General features: G+C 41.1%; 1 protein-coding gene and 1 pseudogene across 1 annotated transcript in view; both read right to left on the bottom strand.

The window, feature by feature from the left end:
- OTUD7A (OTU deubiquitinase 7A) overlaps positions 1-20,871 on the bottom strand; it is a 392,070-nt gene that overhangs the window by 288,181 nt on the left and 83,018 nt on the right. The window lies entirely within an intron of this gene.
- Positions 2,610-6,219, bottom strand: LOC116482131 (DEP domain-containing protein 1A-like; annotated as a pseudogene).

Genomic DNA, 20,871 nt, shown 5'->3' with positions numbered 1-20,871 from the left:
GTCCCAGGCTTGCCACTGAGTGGTGCATAAGCTATAGAAGGATCCAAATAGCATTGTGAAAGCTCTGAAAACAGACTCAACTTTGGAACCACATCCCTAAAAGGGTCAGAACTTGAAGCCTGAACCTAACTATGTAGATTGCCTGATAAAACAAACAAAATCAATATTCTCCTTATGATAAGACATAGAGTCTGTAATATTCCAAATGTCCAGGATTCAATCCAAATTACTTGGTACACAAATGACCAGGAAAACCTTTACTACAAGAAAAGAGAAAAACAACATATGCTACTCCGAGATGACAAAAATATTGGCAAAAGCAGACAAAAGCAGCTATAATAACCATGCTCCAAGATGTAAGAATAAACAAATGTAAAGACAGAAGTCGGCCAGGCGCGGTGGCTCACGCCTGTAATCCCAACACTTTGTGAGGCTGAGGCAGGCGGATCACCTGAGGTCAGGAGTTCAAGACCAGGTTGACCAACATGGTGAAACCCTGTCTCTACTGAAAGTACAAAAATTAACTGGGCCTGGTAGCATGTACCTGTAATCCCAGCTACTGAGGAGGCTGAGGCAGGAGAATCACTTGAACCCGGGAGACGGAGGTTTCAGTGAGCGGAGATCGTGCCACTGCACTCCAGCCTGGGCGACAAAGCGAGACTCCATCTCAACAACAACAACAACAACAACAACAACAACAAAAAGAAGTCTCAGTAAAGAAACAAAAGATATAAAGAAGAATCAAGTGGAAATTTTAGAGATGAAAAATACAATAGCTGAAATGTAAAAAATGTTCTTTAGATGGGTTAAATGGCAGAATGGAGATAGCAGAGGAAAGTCATTGGACTTGAAGAGAAATCAATAGAAATTATCTAATTTGAACATCAGAGAGAAAAAAATGAAAAAAAATTAAGAGACTCAGGAAACTGAGGGAAAGAATTCAAAAGGTTGAACATTTGTGTCATCAAAGTCCCAAGAAAGGAGTAAGAGTCTGGTGTGGAAAAGAAAATTTGACAAATGGTGGCTGAAATCTTCCCAAATTTAGTGAAAGACAAATTTATAGATTTAAGACACTCAGGGAACCCCAAGCAAAAGAAAATAAAAGAAATCCAGGCCCAGACAAATCATAATCATGCAGCTGAAAACCAAAGACAAGATTTTTGACAAAAAGCCTGAATACAGCAAGGAAAAATCACCGCATTATAAATAGGAGAACAACCCTCTGAATGACTGCAGATTTCTCATCAGAAACCACAGAGGCACAACATTTTTAAAGGAATGAAAGACAAGAACTGTTAACCCAGAATTCTATACTAAGTATAAATAATCTTCAAGAATGGAGAGGAAACAAAGATATTCTCAGATGAAAGAAACTGAAGAGAATTAGTCAATGGAGCTGCTCTGAAAGATATGTTAATGGAAGTTTCTCAGACAAGAATGACACGGGAGGGAAACTTGAAGCTTCAGAAATAAAAAGCAACAGAAATGGTACATATATGGATAATATAATAGATTCTTCTCATATTTTTTTGTTACAAAACTCCAAATAATTTTAATCTCAATTTGCAACCTAATCCACATTTTACATATCTATAAGCAATAAAAGTTTTAGTATACAAATGCCTTAGAAAGAATTCAATTTGGTCCAATAATTTTATAGCCAGGATAAAGTCATATTTATAATTTATAATTTTCTGTCAAGGTTTTTAATAAAAATCAGTAATGTTAAATGGAACACTATCATTTTATAGAGAAATAGTATGAAATTACATTGAGAAATGAGAATAGTCATTAAACATTAAGATTTTATTACAACCCAGGCATTATATATTTCTTCACACTTAAGGAATAGATATGAAACAATCTTGAAGTAAAAAATAGAAGGCAACTTGCTTCAAGTTTGTACCAAGTCAATCAAGCAGAAACCTGAAGAAGCTTGTTTTAAGATGAGAGTCATTTATACTTGGCAAGTATTTTCTTCCAATGAAAAAATAAAGTCAATGTGCCATTATCTTGACACTTTAAAAATGTTTATAAAAAGCATTTAGGCCACTGATTCTCACAGTTGGCTGAATATTGGAATCACCTAGATTAAAAAAAATACTAATCCCTATACAACATCCCCAAAATTCAGATCTAATTAGTAAAAGTTAGGCCCTGGGCATATAGGCTGTTTTAAAACTCCTCAGGTGAGTCTAATGTGCACCAGTTTGAAAACCACTAGCTTAGAGACCTGTTCCATCATCATAGAAGTCAGTCTTTAGCTGAATGATTCTATACGCCCTGATTTCAGTGGGTAATGTTGTTATTTTAAGCATCTGATAGGTGTATCTCCCTTGATTAAAAAATAAATACCTTATGGAAGAGATATGTTTTATTTATCATTGTCTCCGCATATCTGGAATAATGAAAGGCACATAGCAGTTGCTAAATAAATATCTTTTGAATGAATATATGATTGCCTTATACTTCTTTTACATCCCCATCTTCTAATAGACTACGAAAATTATAATTCAAAATATATATATTGAACAAATGAATGACTGAAGCAGTTGGGGATAATATTTAAGGCAAAACCAAATCTGATAAAATATATACATATTTTAAAAACACATACATATATATAAATAGATCAAAAGTGGAAAAAGAATATATAAAAGAGTGCAACATTTGGGAGCTGAGAATTATTTCATTGAGTTTCCAAATATTCTTCACATTCTTATACTTAGAAACAAAGAAGTAACCCCAAACAACTAATTCATTAGCTAATATCTCAGAACTTGCACATTTGCAGATAAATTTTCTTTTAAAAACAGAATTATAGTTTAATCCCTAACACAGCTCAGTTTTCAAAATTCAAGTAAATAAAATTTTAGCACACACCATGATAGCCTTACTGGATAGCTGTGTTAAAAACAAAAAGTATATGTTATGTGCTCTCAATTGAGATCTAGTTAGTTTCCTAGGAGTCTCACATTGATAAACATCTATTTTGGCACTACCTTACATAATGTGTTTATTTAGAAATACCTTATTAATGACAGACTTCCTTTTGAGTAGTCTCAGATATGGCTTCATTTATCAAAGTTCCACAAGTATTATATAATTTTTAATTCAGCTAGTATCTTAGACTACGGAACTTTGGTTTTCTTAAAATCAGCATTGGTTGCTTGATTGTAGGTTTGTCACCAAAAAGTGCTGCTTCACTCTCCTGGTTGGAAATCTTTTCTGATATATCGAAGGCTATTCCTTCTGAAACTGTTTTAGTTTTTTTCTCTTCTCCTTTAGAAGTAAACTCCTGTTTTTAACAATATTTTCTAAAAGTTCTGCAATTGCAGCTTGAGAGGTAGAAATTTTTTGCTCATCAAACTCCTGAGCACTAATCTGCTTACAGTATGAGTAAGTTGGCAAAGGAGCAAATAGTCCATCTCCAGGATTTTCAATATGTCCCTTTTTTAAGTAGTCGAGATGTTTTTCCACTGCAGTCTGTAAGTAAGAGGGTACTTGAAGAATTTCCTGATCATGATCCATTAAGAAAGAAACTAATCTTCCAGCAAGAAGCTCATCAAGATCCACTTCTTCAGCACAGCATAACACACATTGAGAAAAGGTATGTATCAACAGTGATCTCGCACCCATTGCATCATGAAGTTTGGGCATATCAACATTTTGACTCATTCGGGAAATCATACACATTACAAGCTGAAGCTTTCTATGATTTGGTGGGGGAAGTAACAAACAACATAACTGTAGAGCATTGATGGCAACCCTCTCTAAATGAGGTTGCAGCAAACTTTGTGTGCCAGTCAACATAGAAGAAGCTGGAAGTAAAGAATCTTCTGAAAGTTCTATTGTACTTTTGCAGAGTCTTTTATTGATTGTGGCACTAGACTCTTCAAGTTCACTTTCCATAGCTGTTTGCACACTTGTGCTGCCTTGTCCAACATTTGGTTTCATGATAATTTCAGCCACTGGTGTATTGATATAACTGAATCTTCTTGTACTACTTCTTAAAAGCAAACTCTGAGACCTACAAAGCTGTTCTGACTTGCATTTCCCATTACACAACTCCTCTTGGTCTTGAACAGTCAAAGTAGAAGTTCTCTTAAAACCAGCACTGAATGTCTTTTGAATATTTTCCTCTGAATGAAGATTCAACAGGAATTCCTATTTGGGCTTAGACTCTAAAAACAGTTTATTATTTTGTCCTTCCATGTTCGGAAAAGATTGATGAAAGACACTGGATGCCTCTTTACTTGAATTCCCTGACACATCTACAATTCCTTCCAAAGAACAGCACCTTGGTTTGCTGTTAGAGGATAGATCATGCATACTACTTAACCCTATTAAATTACGACAACTTCCTCCCATTATGTCATTAGCACTCACTCTTCTGTTTCTTAAATTAACTAGCTGCATTTTCTTAGCGCATCTTTCTTGAAATCCTGGATTGCTTATCTGTAGTCTCTCAGTAGAATCTGATTCTTCTTTGTTCTTTTTTTCTCTATGAAGCAGACTGAGAAGAAGGCACTCAGTTCATCTGAAGGAATTCAAATTGTTTAAGTGAAGAAATTTTGAAGACTGTGGATCATCTTGGATTTTATGTATCCCACTGGATCTATCTTAAACTGTGATGTAGCCATAAATAACTACCGGGAAATGAAACAAAAATTAAGATGTAACCAAAATGTTCACAAATAATTTGTAATATTCAAAAGTAAGTTGAGGTTCAGGGAGATCTAGAAAATAATCTGTGATTGTTCTGAATACATGCCGTCCAAATCCAACATGAGTTGGATTATTCATATCATTGCTTCTTGGCCAATTTGCTAGGCACTTCATGCCAGATAATACCCATCTGATTTATTTTGTAGTATAACTACTCTATGTTTACTTGTATTGGCCATGTTGTACATTATATATTGGGGAATTATTTGTTTTGGATTTATGGCTTCTTCTAGGGATGGCACACCTAAAATAGTTTGCAGGTAGATCAGAATAACATATCTCCAAACTTCTTCAATGTCTTCCTGGCTTAGTTCTCTATCATCAACTGCATTTTCTTGATCTTCATTTATTATTTCATGCTTTATTTTCTCGGCATTTTCCTGAGATAAATGTAATCCATGCTTTTTAGGAGTTCTACAAGATGAGTTTCATAATTTAAAAATACTGTATCTTTGGAAGAGTTCTCTATGCTGTTTTTTCTCAATTCTGGATGCCTTCGTGGTAGAGTTTTAAGTGGCGAAGTTGCAGGAAATCTGAAGAGCTGGTTGTTATCATCAACGTTTTCTGATCCCCACCTCCCTTTGCTATCTTCAATTATATGATTCTTAAGAAATTTCCTCAACAGTTGGATAGTCTGTTGCCTTGTAACTTCAGGACCAAAATTGCTATTATTTCTTAATAGGTCATAAAGCCAATCCACTGCTTCTCCTGCTGTGAAACAATTGCCATACTTTTTAAAGTGTTGTCCGTGTTTTCTTAGAGGCATTCCTGTTCGAAAAGATGTGGTAACCTCATTCCACAGCTTGGTGGCCCGATAAGGCCCGGGAGGCACAACCCGACTCTCCATAGGTCTGTCAGCGCCCGGTGGCATCCATGGCGGTGTAGGCAACACTCAGGCCCAGCAGCCCGGGCAGTGGCGAGTCTCGGCACAACCATTGGCCCTGCCACCGACTTGTATAGCATAGAGGGCTGCGTGGTTTGGCCTCATAATGTCTATACAATATCTATAAACTAAAAGTGATGCCAGGCACAGTGGCTTATGCCTGTAACCCTAGCACTTGGGGAGGCCAAGCCAGGTGGATCGCTTGAGCTCAGGAGTTTGAGACCAGCCTGGGCAACTTGACGAAACCCTGTCTCTACCAAAAATACAAAAATTAGCTGGGCATGGTGGCACATGCCTGTGGTCCTAGCTACTCGGGAGGCTGAGGTGGGAGACTCACTTGAGTCTGGAGGCAGAGGTTGCAGTGAGCCGAGATCGTTCCACTGCACTCCAGCCTAGGTGACAGAGACCCCATCTCAAAAAAAAAAAAAAAAAAAAGTGATAACACTGGTGGCATTTTCAGTGTCTGCAGATGTAATACATAAGACACCTACAACATAAAGGGGGTGAAGTAAAGGGACCTATATGGTGGTAAGGTTTCTAGATTCCATATTAAGTAGTTACATGTTGTTCTACACAGACTGTGAAAAAATAAGTACGAATATTGTAATCTCTAGAACAATCACCAAAAAGTATACAAAGAGAATATAAAAACAGAAAAGTTAAAATAGAATACTAAAAAAATTCAAGCATCCCAAAGATAGACAGGAAAGGGGAAACAGGTACAAAAATGAAAGAACAAACAGTAAACAAATAACAAAAAACTGTCCATCTAAGTACAAACAAATCGATAATTAAATGCAAAGGGCTGAAATATACCAATTAATAGACATCGATTATTAGAATGAATTTAAAAATAAGACTCAACAATATGCTTTCTCTATGAAATCCACTTTAAGTTCAACAAAATAAGTAGGTCAAAAGTAAATGATGGCCTAAGATATGTCATGAAAACATTAATGGAAACAAAGCTATAGTAGTTCTATTAACATCAGATATATTGTCATCAGATACAGTAGACTACAGCAAGGGAAATTCCAAGGATTATGAGAGATAATATGTAATGATAAAAGGTTCAATTCATCAAAAAGAAAAAACAATCCCAAATGTGTATGCACCTAACAACAGAGCTTCAAATTACATGAAGCAAAAATTACCTGGAATATAGTTGGGCAGTTTTTAAATAAAATTAAACATATACTTATGCATGACACAGCAATCTCATTCCTAGATACTTATTCTAGGGAAATGAAAACTTAGTTTTCCCAAATGCCTGTTCACAAATATTCATAGCCACTTTATTTGTAATAATCCCAAACTAGAACCTCCCAAATATCCTTCACAGTGTGAATGAATAAACAAACTGTGGTGCATCCACACAATGACATACTTTTCAGCAATAAAAAGGAATGAACTATTGATTTCACACAACAAGGATAAATCTCAAATCTGCTATGCTGAGTGAAGGATGCCAGTCCAAACATAATACACAGCATATGATTCCATTTTTATGACACCCTGAAAATAGCACAACTATAGGGACAGAGAAAAGATTAGTGGTTGCCAGGGGTTAGTTAGGAGTAAAGGAAGGGCTGACTGCAAACGGGCGGCTTGGGGGAGTTTTGCCAGGTGATGAAATTGTTTCACACACTGATTGTGATAGTGGTTAAATAAAATCTATAAGTGTGTTAAACTCAGAACTATATAACAAAAAGTCAATTTTGCGGTATGCCAATTCAAAAAATAAAATTAAAAATGTAACTATATTAGAAAAGACAGGTATGAAATTCATAAGCTAAGCATCCACCTTAAGAAACTAGAAAAAAAAAAGCAAGCTGAACACAAAAGCAGAATAATGAAAACAACGAAGACCAGGACAGAAAACAGAAAAATAAAATATCGAATGTTGGCTCTTTGGAAATATTAACAAAACTGACAAACCCTTAGTCAGATTACCAATAATTCAAGAGAGCACAGAAATCACAAAAATCATGAATGAAAGGGGGGATATTGCTATCAAAACTACAGACACCAAAAGTATTAATTACATGGGAATATGAACTACTTTATGTAAAAAAGTCAGAAAACTCACATTAAGTGGACAAATTCTTACAAATATACAAATTACCAAAGATTATCCAATAAGAAAGTAGAAAATCTGAATAAATCAATAACAAGCAAAGGAATTAAGCTGGTAATAATACTCTTCCCACAAAGTCAAGTACACCCTGAAATGGTGTCACTGGTGTATTCTACCAAGGACTTAAAGAAAGTATATTAATCCTTCACAAATGCTTTCATAAAATACTGGAGGAGGGAACACCGCTCAACTTATTCTGTGAAGTTAGCTTTAGTCTGATATCAAAGTCAGACAAAGAAAAGAAACTATAGGCCAATATCCTTCATGAACACAGACATAAATGGTCTTAACAAAATATGAGCAAACCAAATTCAGCAACATATTTAAAAAGATACACCATGACCAATTTGGATTTATTCCAGTAATGGAAGGTTGGTTTAACATTAGAAAATAATGATATTATGTTAACAGAATAAATGAAAATGCCAAATAATAATCTCACTAGATACAGAACATACAGGAAAGCCTTTGACAAAATCTACCATCTATTCATAAAAAATTCTCAACAGATTAAGAATATAAAAGGACTCCCTCAACCTGACAAAGGGCATCTTTGAAAACTCACAGCCTACATCAGACTTGACGATGCAAGTGTGCATGCTCTACACCTACGATCAAGAGCAAGGCAAGGATCCCCTGCGCTTGCCCCTCATGGTCCACATTGTACCAGAGGCTCTGGCCAATGAAATAAGAACAACAAATTAAAGGCATACATATTGGAAAGAAATAAATCTCAACTGACTTTACTCACAGATGAGTTTTTTAGAAAATTATAAAAAATCTACAGAAAAATTACTAGAACCAACACTTGAGTTTAACAAGGTCATAGAAGGGTAGATACTGAAAGAGGAAGAAGAACGTTTCTGTCCAGCTGCTTATGTTCTGTTTCTTGGTATGGGTACTGGTTTATTAGACTATCTATTTGTCAGCTCCATTTAGATGTCTATCCGGCATCTCAAGCTTAATATGCCAGATAGAAATACTGACTTTACTTCCAAATCCACATCCACTGGCAACAGCCCATGAACCATCTCCCTTCCCACCAAATGACATCAACATTTACATGATTGCTTAGGTCAAACGTTTGGAATTGTCCTTGATTCCTTTCTCTTCCTTGCATCACGTATGCAATTCACCAGTGACGTCAGTGGGTTCCTCCAAATATATCATGAATGCACTTCTACTACACCACTCCTCTTCAGGTTACTATCATCCCTTACTTGAATGAATGCAACAGCCACCACAAAGAACTTTTAAAATGGTTAATTAGAACCTTATCTCCATCTCCACCTCCACTCTGACCCCAGCCCCCCAGCCTAAAATAACCAACAGCATCACAATGTTTGAAGTCTAAGTCCAAAGTCACTAGCATGGCTTCAAAGCCCCTGCAAAACACCCCTCTCCAACCTCTTCAGACTCTCCCATGGGACGCTTCAGCCTTCTGTTTGGCCTTAGAGCCTGCCAAACTCCTTCCTGACTTGTAGTGTTCATCCATGTTGTCTTGCTGCCTGGACCTACATTTATCCTCCCTAACAGCTTCTTGTTCATGACCTCCTTCTCACTTTCCACAATCTTTAAAAAATATTTTAGAGTGTTGATTTATTTACCTGTAAACTGTTTATATCCCTCTGATAGACTAAAACTGCAGGAGGGCAATGCTATGCCTTTTTCATTCACCTCTATGTGCCTAGCATTTGCATAATCCCTGACAGATAGTTGGCAAGGGTACAGTGAGTAAAGGAATAAATGAAAAAAAATGATGAGTTGTGGGGCATACACAGACACTAAATCTGATGATTCTTCATGCACTGCATACACCAGGGATTCCCAAAGTTTGCTGCACATTAGAATTACTTAGGTAGCTTGGTAAAATCCCAATACACAGATTAAACCTTATTCAATCAGAATGACTGGGACTGACAGCCATACACTAGGACATCTGAAACCCCCCCAGCTGATTTCAATGTGCAGCAAAGTTTACTTTTTGAAATAAAAGCATATAAAAACAAACTCTTAAAAAGAAAAATATATTCCTTTTATGTATATTACACATATATGAAGTTCAAATAGCACCTACAATATACTTTATAAGCCCAAATATATCTAGATGTGCTATCTTAAATTCTAATTGTGGTTAATATGTACAACCATTTTTACCTGTTAATTTGCAATGTATTAAAGAAGTTTGTATATAGCGTCAAGTAATGCTACAAAAACACTTTGTTTCATATTAACAATGTTGAAAGTGGTGTTTTTCTGTACTATTTTCAATTTTTAGCTGATTTTACTGGTTACTCGATATTACCTGGCTAATATAATTACAGATATGTATATTTTAATATGTAGATATAAGCCTATCTATATATCTGTATATATGAATATAAATTCTAGAAACATTTAATGAATGATTATTTAGCATGTACTCCATTTAAATGATAAAATGCAGGAAACTGAAGATGGAGTTTTGTTTATATAAAACATTTACATATTGACATTTGCTAAGATGAGTGATATGTCCTTTGACAGAATTCATTATCTGGTGAAGTGACATCTTCCACAGTTAGTCTAGTTAGTTCAGGCTGCTATAACAAAAATACCATTGAATATGTAGCCTACTGACAATTTCTCACAGTTCTGGAGGGTAGAAGTCCAACATCAAGGTGCCTGCAGATTCCATGTCTGATAAGGGCCTGCTACCCCTTTATAGATGGTGCCTTCTCCCCATCCTCACATGGTAGAAGGCGCAATGGAATGTCTGGGGTCCCCGTTATGAGGGCACTAATCTCATTCATGAGGGATACACCCTCGTGACCTAATCACTTCCCAAAGGCATCACCTCCTAATATCATCACCTTGGGAGTTAGGATTTCAACATATGAATTTGGGGGAGGGGATACAAACATGTAATCTGTAAGACCAGTTTAATCCCAGCTTCCACTATTAACCATCTATATAAATTTAGGGGACTTTGTTAATCTTTGTGTTTCAGTTTTTCATCTGAAATGTGAGAATAGCAAGCTGGATGCTGGAGTTTTTGATGAGTTTAAATATATGAAATACACACACACATTTGCAGTCGATCAACAGATGCTATGTAAATGCTCCACTCCTCAAAACATCTTAACATGCCATACAAATAGTGAATGAGATAGTGGGAGGTTGGGAGAGGCAATTTATAATCGACTCACAATCTGTTGACCAGCACCTTTAAAATTGACAACAAAAAGAAATAATTATCAGCAAATGCACTGTTTAATTGTCAAGAAGAACACTTTATCAGTCATTGAAATGAAGCTAATGGCACAGTGGGTAAAAAGTAAAAACCCGGCTATCTGAAGACATGCCCAGAGCAGCCACACAGCCATGCATTATGAGAGAATAGTCTGAGAGGCTTCTTTTCTTCCCCAAATAAAATCCTCCCAGTTGAGCTCCATGGAAATGCATTCTGGAGTTGAGGGCTGCTCAGTGGTTTCCCAGGCCATACAAAAAACCATGGGACAGCAGCAAATTCCGATGAGCAAGGTGCTCTCTGCAGCCCAGGAACGGGCTGAAGCAGGCTGCCCACTGCCAGGTGAGTCAGAGTCAGCCCAGGGACAGCTCCGTAACCAGCCCTGCGATCACCCTATGCCTTGCACCTAGGGGCCTCCTGCCGGCTCTTCATGATGCTTTAGACTGCTTTAAAATGTCTTATCACCAAAAAATCTGAACACCTTGGAAAATACTGTCCTCTATGGAGGAGAAAAAGAAAACTTTGAAAGACCAGCCCAGAAGGAAAGTGAATGACTATCTGCCTGCCATGAAACATTCTGGCTTGAACTTGCCACTCTGAAATAAAGCTCCAGTCCAGCCCCAGCACACTCTGTTAATGAGGACATGTTAGTATCAGGCACATAAACGCAGTCAGGTGCATCTCCAGAGAGGGATCTCAGATACTTACTGCTAGTTGCTGATTACAGCAACATCAGTTTCCATGCCACATCCAGAGATTTTTCTGCACACTTTTTATCAAGGCTTCAAACATGATCCCTGTTGTCTGGGAAATACTATCAGCCACTTAAGTTTCCCCTTAATTTAGGAAAGGAAGATATATTTTCACCATAACAGCAAAAGCTTATAACACTTGTCTTTTAAAATTAAGAGTCAACGACCCAGGGGGATCCACAGACCACCCAAGCGGATTGTGATATTGTCGTGGCCTTCTCGTGGGGGTCAGGCCATCTCATCAGGCAAAGACAACCCAATGCCTTCTCGGTGGAACAGTTTTGATTGAAAAGATAGTAAAAAAAAAAAAAAAAAAGGTGATACTACTGTAAAAAGAGACACAACATCACACCCAAACACATTATCCTCTCCTCTGACCTATGCATGCATGTGTGTACGCTCACATGTCCGTGCATTTACACACACACACACACACACACTTCCCCCTCTTCAACACTTACCCATTCCAAAGTTTTATGGAGTTTCACTTTGACTACACTAATCATCTTTATTCGCTTTCTGAAAGACTCAGCTGCTTAAGAAAATAAAATGCCAAAATATACGGACCCAAGGCAGTTTTAAGACCAACACTGCAGATTCATTTAAAAATAACAAAAGCCACATATTCATTCATTCAATGAATAATTATGTAATGAGGATTATTTTAGGTGCTCAGCACACAACAGTGGATGAAAACCTCTGCCTTTGTGAAGTTTATACTCCAATAAGAACAGAGAAAAAAATAAGTAAATTAAACAGTAGGTTATGAGTCTGTAAGTGCTGTGACTACAACAGAAGACCTGGCTTGCTGGGCAGGACAGGGTGTCTGGAAAGTGGGCTGTAAAATTTAAGAGATTCATTGAGATGACATTTGTGCGAAAGCTTGAAGATCAACTGTGCAGATATCTAGGAGGAAAATACTCTTTGAAGCCGAATTTTTTAAGCAACAAAACGTGATCTGTTTTCCCCACAGAGGATACTACTCTCCTAACCCAGTCCTACTGAATGGGCTTGTAGTTTAAGGGGAAAAGATTTGCTCCTGGACGCCAGAAGGAATGAGTGTAGACATGGGCAAGGCAGCAGGGGCGGGAGGCGAGAAAGGGAAGAATGTGAGTGTATCCCTCAGGACAGGCTCTAAATCAGCTGAACCTGGGACTGGAAAAGCCAAGCCACACCCAGGGGAGAGGTTTGATTTCTCAAATTCATGTTTGATTTCCAGCAGCAGTGCATTCAAAGCTTAATTGCAGTCCAGAAGTCACCAAATTAATATCTGAGGTTAAAACACACACACACACACACACACACACACACACAGAACTGATGAACATTTCCAGGGAAAGACACACAGGGAAGAGTACAAGGACAGAGTGCCACTGCCACGCAGCCACCTGCACCTGTCCACACACTGCAGAAGCACCCGGTCGCCGTGCAGGGACAGAGTGCCACTGCCACACAGCCACCTGCACCTGTCCACACACTGCAGAAGCGCCCCGTCATTATGCAGGGAGAGGGGAGGTGCATTCTGGGCCTACGCTTCGGGCTGCCCCTGACAGCTGCCCCAGGCCAGGTCCCCTTAGCACCTGGTGCTGCTCCCAGTAGGGCCTGGCAAATGGCCTGGCTGTGTCTTAAGCTTATTCCACATAATACTTCCAGTGTGGGACTTCCAGATAGCGACATATGTATTTCCTAACCACTCGGGCTTTGCGGGAATGCTCCGAAGGGCCAAGCTCTTGATGTGACTTTCTGGTTGGGTCTTCTTGCTCAGCGTATCTCCTGGATGGTGGCTGCCAGAATCTGTGGGGAGAGTGGGAGCAAGGGACGGGGCTGCCTACAGCCTGTGGTGTGACTAGAGATCTGACAGCACGTGGCCCCTCCCCACTCTCTCCTTCCTTGGTAAGAAGTGGCAGCTGCCCTGTCCTAATAAGGTTCACCTTTCCTTGCATTCAGCCTCAGGTATGTGGGGACAGGAGCATCCCAGTTCAGTGGAGACCTGCCTTCCTCTACTAAAGCTACAACCCAATTAAAGGCAAAGACCCCAACACTTAGGAATACTAAGGAAAACAGTGCATGCCTGTGTGTTAACAGCTTTGCAGTGCACTGTGACTGCCAGGGTCTGAAGGAACCGGGGGTCCTTACAACACTCCTCAGGGGTGTGAGCTGAACTGTTTATGTTAGTTTGTCCCTGAAAGTGGGCATTCGCTAGTAAGTGAAATTGGGCTTTAAACGCATACTAGGGAGGCTTGTTATCTAATAGGTTCCTATCATTAATCCTTTTGTAAAATGGAGCATTTTGTTACAAGGCCACCTGCCCCCTAGCTCAGTGCATTTGGACAGCTGTAATGTGATACCATAAACTGGGTTGCTCATAAACAACAGGCATTCATTTCTCATGGTTCTGGAGGCTGGGGATTCCAAGATCAGGTGCTGGCAGAGTAAGTCTGACCAGGGCCCTGCTCCTGGTTCATACACGGTGACTTCTCCCTGCATCCTCACGACAACCTTTTGGCAAGGGGTCTCTCTCAGGCCTCTCTTATAAGGGCACTAATCCCATTCCACATGACCTTATCACCTCCCTAAGGGCTCACTTCCCAATCCCATCATCTTGGGGGTTAGGTTGAGAGGGACACAAATATTCAGTCTATAGTACCCCAATGACTGGTACTCCCTGGTTCAAGGTTATCCAAATGGTCAATGCTGAACCATAATTAAATGCGATCCATACCCAGTGGGCATTAGGACCTTCATGTGGACCCTGGATGAACTGTGGGGTTGCCAGGATCTTGGGTCAGCGCTGGCACTCAGGATGGACAGAAAATGGACGGACGTCCTCCTTCTTCACCCCATGAAGGCCGCTGGCCTGTGGGCACCAGCACAGAGCAGGCAGTGTGTGTGGAGTGCAGTGCAGAGGCTGAGGTGCTACTGCAGGCCCCCCGCCCCCCACCCTCAGCCCAGGCCCCCAGGCAACCAGGCAGGGGCTTCCATGTTGGATGCACATGGAAGAGATCTCATGGCAGCCCCTGGAGTAGATGGGTGTGTGGGTTCTGCCTAAAGGGGGCTGAGTGAGGGAGTTCTGGGGGCAGCCCACAAACTCTGAAAGCTGTGTGCAAAGAGGCTGAAGGCAGAGCCTGGCAAGGGGGCAGCTGCAGAATTGAGAGCAAAGAACACAAGTGGCTGCAGCATTTGCAAGCACCCAATGCAGTGGCAGAGGGCAGTGAGGGAGAGGATGAGCACAGCGGGTGACACAGGTGGAAATGATGGGCTGATGGGAGGAAATGGAGTGGCTCTTAGACACGGTTCTGGTGGCCGGCCATGTGTGGGACAGCGGGATCTAGGGGTATCATCAGTCTCCAGAAGAGGCCCAGGCTGGGGGATTGATCTGCCCAGTCATCAGCACCATGGGAATGGCCGAATGTGCAGAGAGTAATTCTAAGGACAAGAGCCCAAGAATACGCATAGAGAGAGGGGTACAAGTACCATACCCAAGGAACTCAATAGCCCATACCTTGTCTACAAGGCTGTTCTGCAGGAATTCCGGGGGTCAGCAGGGATGGTTCTGACTGGTCACTTTGTAGCAATAATCTTCACAGATAAAACCACAGACAGACAACAGGTGAGGAGAAATATACCATGGGGTGCAGCTGGGGGATTCCATCTGGATCCCTCAAAGTGATGGGAAGGACCAGGAACAGCAAACTCACTCACTGCAAATTGTATATCCAAAGGAAAGAGAGATGGAAAAAAATTTCCATTTACCTAACGAAATAGCACATGCTCTAGTTGACCAATGCCCTGAACTACATACAATGCACACAGTGGCACGGAGCAGGGCTCTGTCCCTCGGGAGGCAGCCCTAGTGTTTAGGATGCCCGCTCCAATGCTGCAGGTGCTGGTCTGCAGGCTACAGAGTGTTTCAGCGCTTGTGTGGATTCGTGGACTGCCTGCCTGGGCAGAAAAGCCTCTCCTTAGCCAAGGGACATTAGGAAAAAGTGAAATTAATTCATTGAAAAAGTAAACAAGATGTATCTCTCTCTCTCTCTCTCTCTCTCTCACACACACACACACACACACACACGCACATAAACACGCACACACTGAGTGGGGGATTCATTTATTTCTCTGTTCTTCCTTTCCCCGCTCCCAGCCCCACCATCAAGTATAATGTCTTCACTATTCCGTTTAATGATTTAAACATGATTAATGGAATGCAGATCAATGCAGACATGAATTCTCGGGGTAAAAATGCAATATTTCAGCACCGTGGAAGGAAAACTAAACAGAAATGGAAGCTTGGGGAAACAGCTACATCTTGAATGGATAAACTCTACTTGATGAATGTGAAACATTATTTTAGGAATTTTTAATATATCTAAATACTCCATTTCCACAGCAGAGCTTGGGTCACATTTTAGAAGATTGTCTTCCCTCTGTAACTCTCTTCCAGAATTCTCCTCCAGAGTTAAGACTGTACATTCCTCACCCAGGTGCGCTATTTAACCAAAAGGCCGAGGGCACCTCCTGGAGTCCCTGGGTTCCATTTCCTTTATGGCACTATCACCCAAAACAGAAACTGGGCTCAGAACTCTGAAAAACAGCTCTCCTCAGGAACTGTCACGCTGGCACTAATGCAATCTGAAAAGTACGCTTCACTGATTTAAACTTTCACTGGAAGGCGTCCAGGCAACATGTGCTTTTTATCCACATTTTTAGAGGCTACAGGAGACACCTCTGTTTCTCACACTGCCAACCTGTTCCATTAGAACTATCTTGATGTAATGGAGCAAATTATTTCATATAAACAGCATTTGCTTTACAAGAAAAAACAATGCACCGTTCCTGTGTACAAGCTAATTGACGGTAAAGCAGCAGGTAGAAGAAGAAATCTCCTTTCCGTGGCCTTTGTGTGTTGAAAAAAGTCTGGGTCTGAGAGCCTGGGAAAGGATCTCAATGTACTGTTTTCCTTGTACAACACAGCTTCTGGTTCCTAGTGCAACTTCCTGAACATCGGCCTAGGTTGTCACTGTTAGGATGTGGACACCAGAGTCTTCTTTCCGGGCCACTCTGGAGCCCTAGGGGTGGGTGAGAGGGAAATGGAGGAGATGGGTGCAGAGGGTACCATGCACCAAGGAAGGCCTTGGTCCTTCTGGATCTGTTGTCGGTAAGATGGGGGTTTGGAACTCACTCTCTCCAAGGTTCTTGCCGACCTCAACCTGTGATTTGGAATCACACACTGCCTGCTTCTGGTAAGGGCTTTTGGAGTCTTCTCAGTGCACCCCAGAAGCCTTCACAACCCAGTCCAGGACAAAGTGCTGAGATCTGCTCCCTCCGAGGAGGTAGCATGTCATCCTCAAACCAAGAAGAGAGTGCCTGGGGTGATTAACCAACAAGGATGGCAGAAGTAGACAGGCCAGCCGCGACAGCTGTCAGGAAATGACTCTTTCTGTAGTATCTGCCCCTCTGGTTTATAAAATCACTTAAAAATAAAGCATCCATGCATCAATTTCACTCACCTCAAGAGATTTCCTGCTGTTTTCTTCACTTCTAGTAACACACACAATAAACACTAAACATTCAACCAGCTCGTGTTTTATTTACATGTATATATGCATTTTTAAAATGGGGCTTCTTCTACAAAGTTAAGAAATGGCTGTCTTTTGGAAATTAAGAGGAGAAAATCAACTTTACTATAGATTAAATTTCTGATTTAAAATAAAAAAAGTATAAAAAACCTAAATCAAGCCTCCCTGGCAGGTAGGCAGGCCCTCTATTCAATACTTAGAAGCGCTGGCAGGAGCTGGTGGGAGCTGTGGGAAGGTGGCTACCTGACTCCAGATCTGTGGGCTCCGCAGCCCAGCACTCAGTGGTTCTTGAAGACATCACCACCTGGGAAAGACACTAAGGAGGGATTTCTCACAGAAAACCACTGAAGTACAGCATATGGGGAGAAAAGATGAGCTAAAATGAGTTATTGAAAGAGATCTTCTTTAATAAGATCAAGAAGCAAGAAAGAGCTTCTCAAATTGCCTTCTGTATTGGAGAAAGGGCAAAGGGAGCCTCTGAGTATTCCATCAAGTTTGCTTGCCAAGTACATCTCTATAGAAAAGAGGGCTGTCATTGGATCTGATGGTTGGAGACGCTAGCCACTGCCATTCAATGTCTTGCATGTTCATGTTCTAAAAAGTCAACAGCTTCTGTCAACTTTCCACAGAGGAAGGAATACAGTGACTGTAGGTACAAATATTCTTGATGTACTGAGCAATTATATTTTGTATGGCAAATTTACAAAGTGGGTTTATACATCGGCCTCTTGTTTAGTCAGTTAAATAATGGCTCTTGTGGCAAGCTGTGTTTTCTAAAGATGGTCCCAGCAATGTGTCTCTTCCACAATGTGACCTTTTCAGCCCTTCCAGTGAGAGGAGGGGGTCTGTGACCTGTGCCCTTGCTTCTCAGTGGGCTCAGGACTGCTAGGTTCAATAGAATACAGCAGACAGGATGCAGTGTGACTGCTAAAGATGGGCGATGCAGCCTCGTTCACTAGAACATGTACACTTGGAGTCCTGAAGCTCCATGTAAGAATGACACCGAGGTCAGCATGCTGTGAGGAGGCCAAGCCACGTGTAGAGGCCACATGTGAGCACTCCAGTTAGCAGTCCCCATCTTTGAGTCATCCAGACCCAGCTCCAGAATAAGCCTCTGCATGAGCCCAGCCCCAGTCTTCAAGGCTTCTCAGCTGGGGTCCCAGACATCATGGACCACACAGGAGCCATCCCACTGCACCCTGTCTGAATCCAAGGTTGTATTAACCATTAAGTTTTGCAATCTCATTCATGCAAACATATTCTGAAACCTGACTGCACCAGTGTATACATCTTCAAAGGTAATGCACACCCCAGGCTCAGCTAGCACCTCTCCTTAAATTCCATCAATCACACTTGTTCTGACTGCTTACCTGGCATCCAGTGCTCCCTATGGCTGGACGTGACATAGTGATTGCAGCCTCAGGGATGCCATCTCTGCTCTAGCCACACAAAGCCACTTATCTCACCCATCACTGACTGATTTCGCCATCATCCTATTCAGGGACATTTTCACCGCTTCCAATAAAAATGGCTGACTTTATCAACTATCAGACAAATACCCTCACATATACATCTGTATCCTATCTTTAGCCATTTCCATCAGAAAGATTCTTAAACGTGGAATCATGGGAGACTGAGTATTAGATTTCAGGATCTTGGTGATACTGCCAAGTGGTTTTCCTGAAATCAACTGCTAGTGAGAATTGAACACAGCTATAAAGCTTGTTGCTCACTTTTATTTTTCTTTTATGAACTGTTTATCCCAGTCCTTCGGTCATGTAAGGGAATGGGTTTTTCTAACAGACTGGTAGGTGCTCTGTAGGGGTGCCCTCGGACATGACGCACAGTGACACAACCCCTCTATGCTGCTGTGAACAGGCAGGCGCTGCTGGCATGGGTTCACGCTGCAGGGGAACCTGGCAGGGTAGCTGATAATGCAAAGGGCCTGTGGTACTGAGGGAGGTGCCGAGAGTAATGTGAGACAGCCATCAACAGAGGGTGTGCAGGAGCAGCTAGGAGGAGCGAATCCCGGTCTCTAAATTGGACCCAAAGGAGTATCACAGAAGAGCATAACCAGTCCTGGAAAGCCCAGAGGTGGCAAAAGACCAGGTCTGTTCCCTGCATACAGCAAAGGTCAATGTGCTTGGATCTGAGACACAAACTGAGGTCAGAAAGCCAAGGACAAGCCAAACTAGGCAGGAGCCTGTAGCCACAGGCAGATGCTAGGATTCACAGGAATGACAGTGGGAGGCCCTGAGGGGTAGTGAGCAGGGACAGCCCCACCCAGGGGCACAGGAGATGATGTGGGTGACCCTGCAGGCCTGTGAAGGGTGGCAGCAGCAGTACTGGCCAGAGGCTCTGGGACCCAGAAGAGGAAGCAGCAGATCAGTAATGATGATGGAAAGAAAGTAATTTAGCGAATAACTTCTCATGACTTCATGACTGATTGGCTTGGGTGGGGGAGAGAGAGAGAGAGAGTAAGGTGTCAAACATGACTTCAAATTTTCTGATCATCTCAGTATTAAAGATGCCACTTCTAAAAAGAGGAGGCCTGGAGCAAGAGCTTGGCTGATAGCAGGATCAGAGGTCCCTAAGGAAACCAAGGAGACATCAGCTGGGCAACTAGTAAACTGAACTGGAGCTCAGTGGAAAGTTCTGAGCTGGAGGTGTAGCTTGGGTAACCTGCACAAAACTGGTATTTAAAGACGTGGAACTTGAGACCACCCAACAAGAACTGAGTTAAAAGAACACAACTCAGGGCTGGGCCTTTGCAAAGTCCCGCATTTAAAGGTCAGATAGAAAAGGAAACACCACAAACCAGAAAGGAGAAGGGAAGGGAACAGCCACTGAGCCAGGAAGAAACCAAAAAGTGGTGGCATTCTGGAGATCAAGGGAAAAGAATGCTTAAAGAAGACTAGCAACAAAGGAAAGAATTTCTCAGCTGTTAGAAACCAGAAGAAATGGAAAATCAGAGCTTAACACCAATACTTGCTGCTGAAGGAGTGTGGAGGGGACAATCTCTCCCCCGTCTAGGGGCTTACCTTTTAATGTCATGCAGGAATCCCAAAGCAGAGGTTCTAAAAGGTCAAGACTATTTTCATGATCACTCAATGATCATTCTAAGGAGAGATTTGCTTTTCGCTGTGTTGACACTCATGGTATCAAAGCAATGGACGAAGCTGCACAAATTAAGGCAATAGCATCCACTGTGCCAGTAGTCTTCATATTCTTTACCACCAAACACTCAAACTTACAAAAGTCAAAGAACAAAACCAAAACAGAAACAGAAAACAGTTTAAGAATATCCTCGATGAAGCAGTGAAAAATATTAATTGTATTAACTAGCAACGCTTGTGTGTAAGTGTTCCTGATGTTCTAAGTATCTCTGCTGTATGCCAAAGAGCAATGGAGGTCCTGAGGCAGAGCACATGTATGACTGCTTGAGTTGCACCCTGAACTAGCTGCATTTCCATGGAACAGCATTTTCCTCACCTTCTATTCATCAAAGCATACTTGCAGGGTTTGAAAGAATAACTGAAAACTATCATTTTTCAGACACTGGTATC

This window comes from Hylobates moloch, unplaced genomic scaffold (genome assembly GCF_009828535.3).
Source record: "Hylobates moloch isolate HMO894 unplaced genomic scaffold, HMol_V3 SCAFFOLD_14, whole genome shotgun sequence".
Lineage (NCBI taxonomy): Eukaryota > Metazoa > Chordata > Mammalia > Primates > Hylobatidae > Hylobates > Hylobates moloch.
This window is presented reverse-complemented; position numbering and strand designations above follow the sequence as displayed.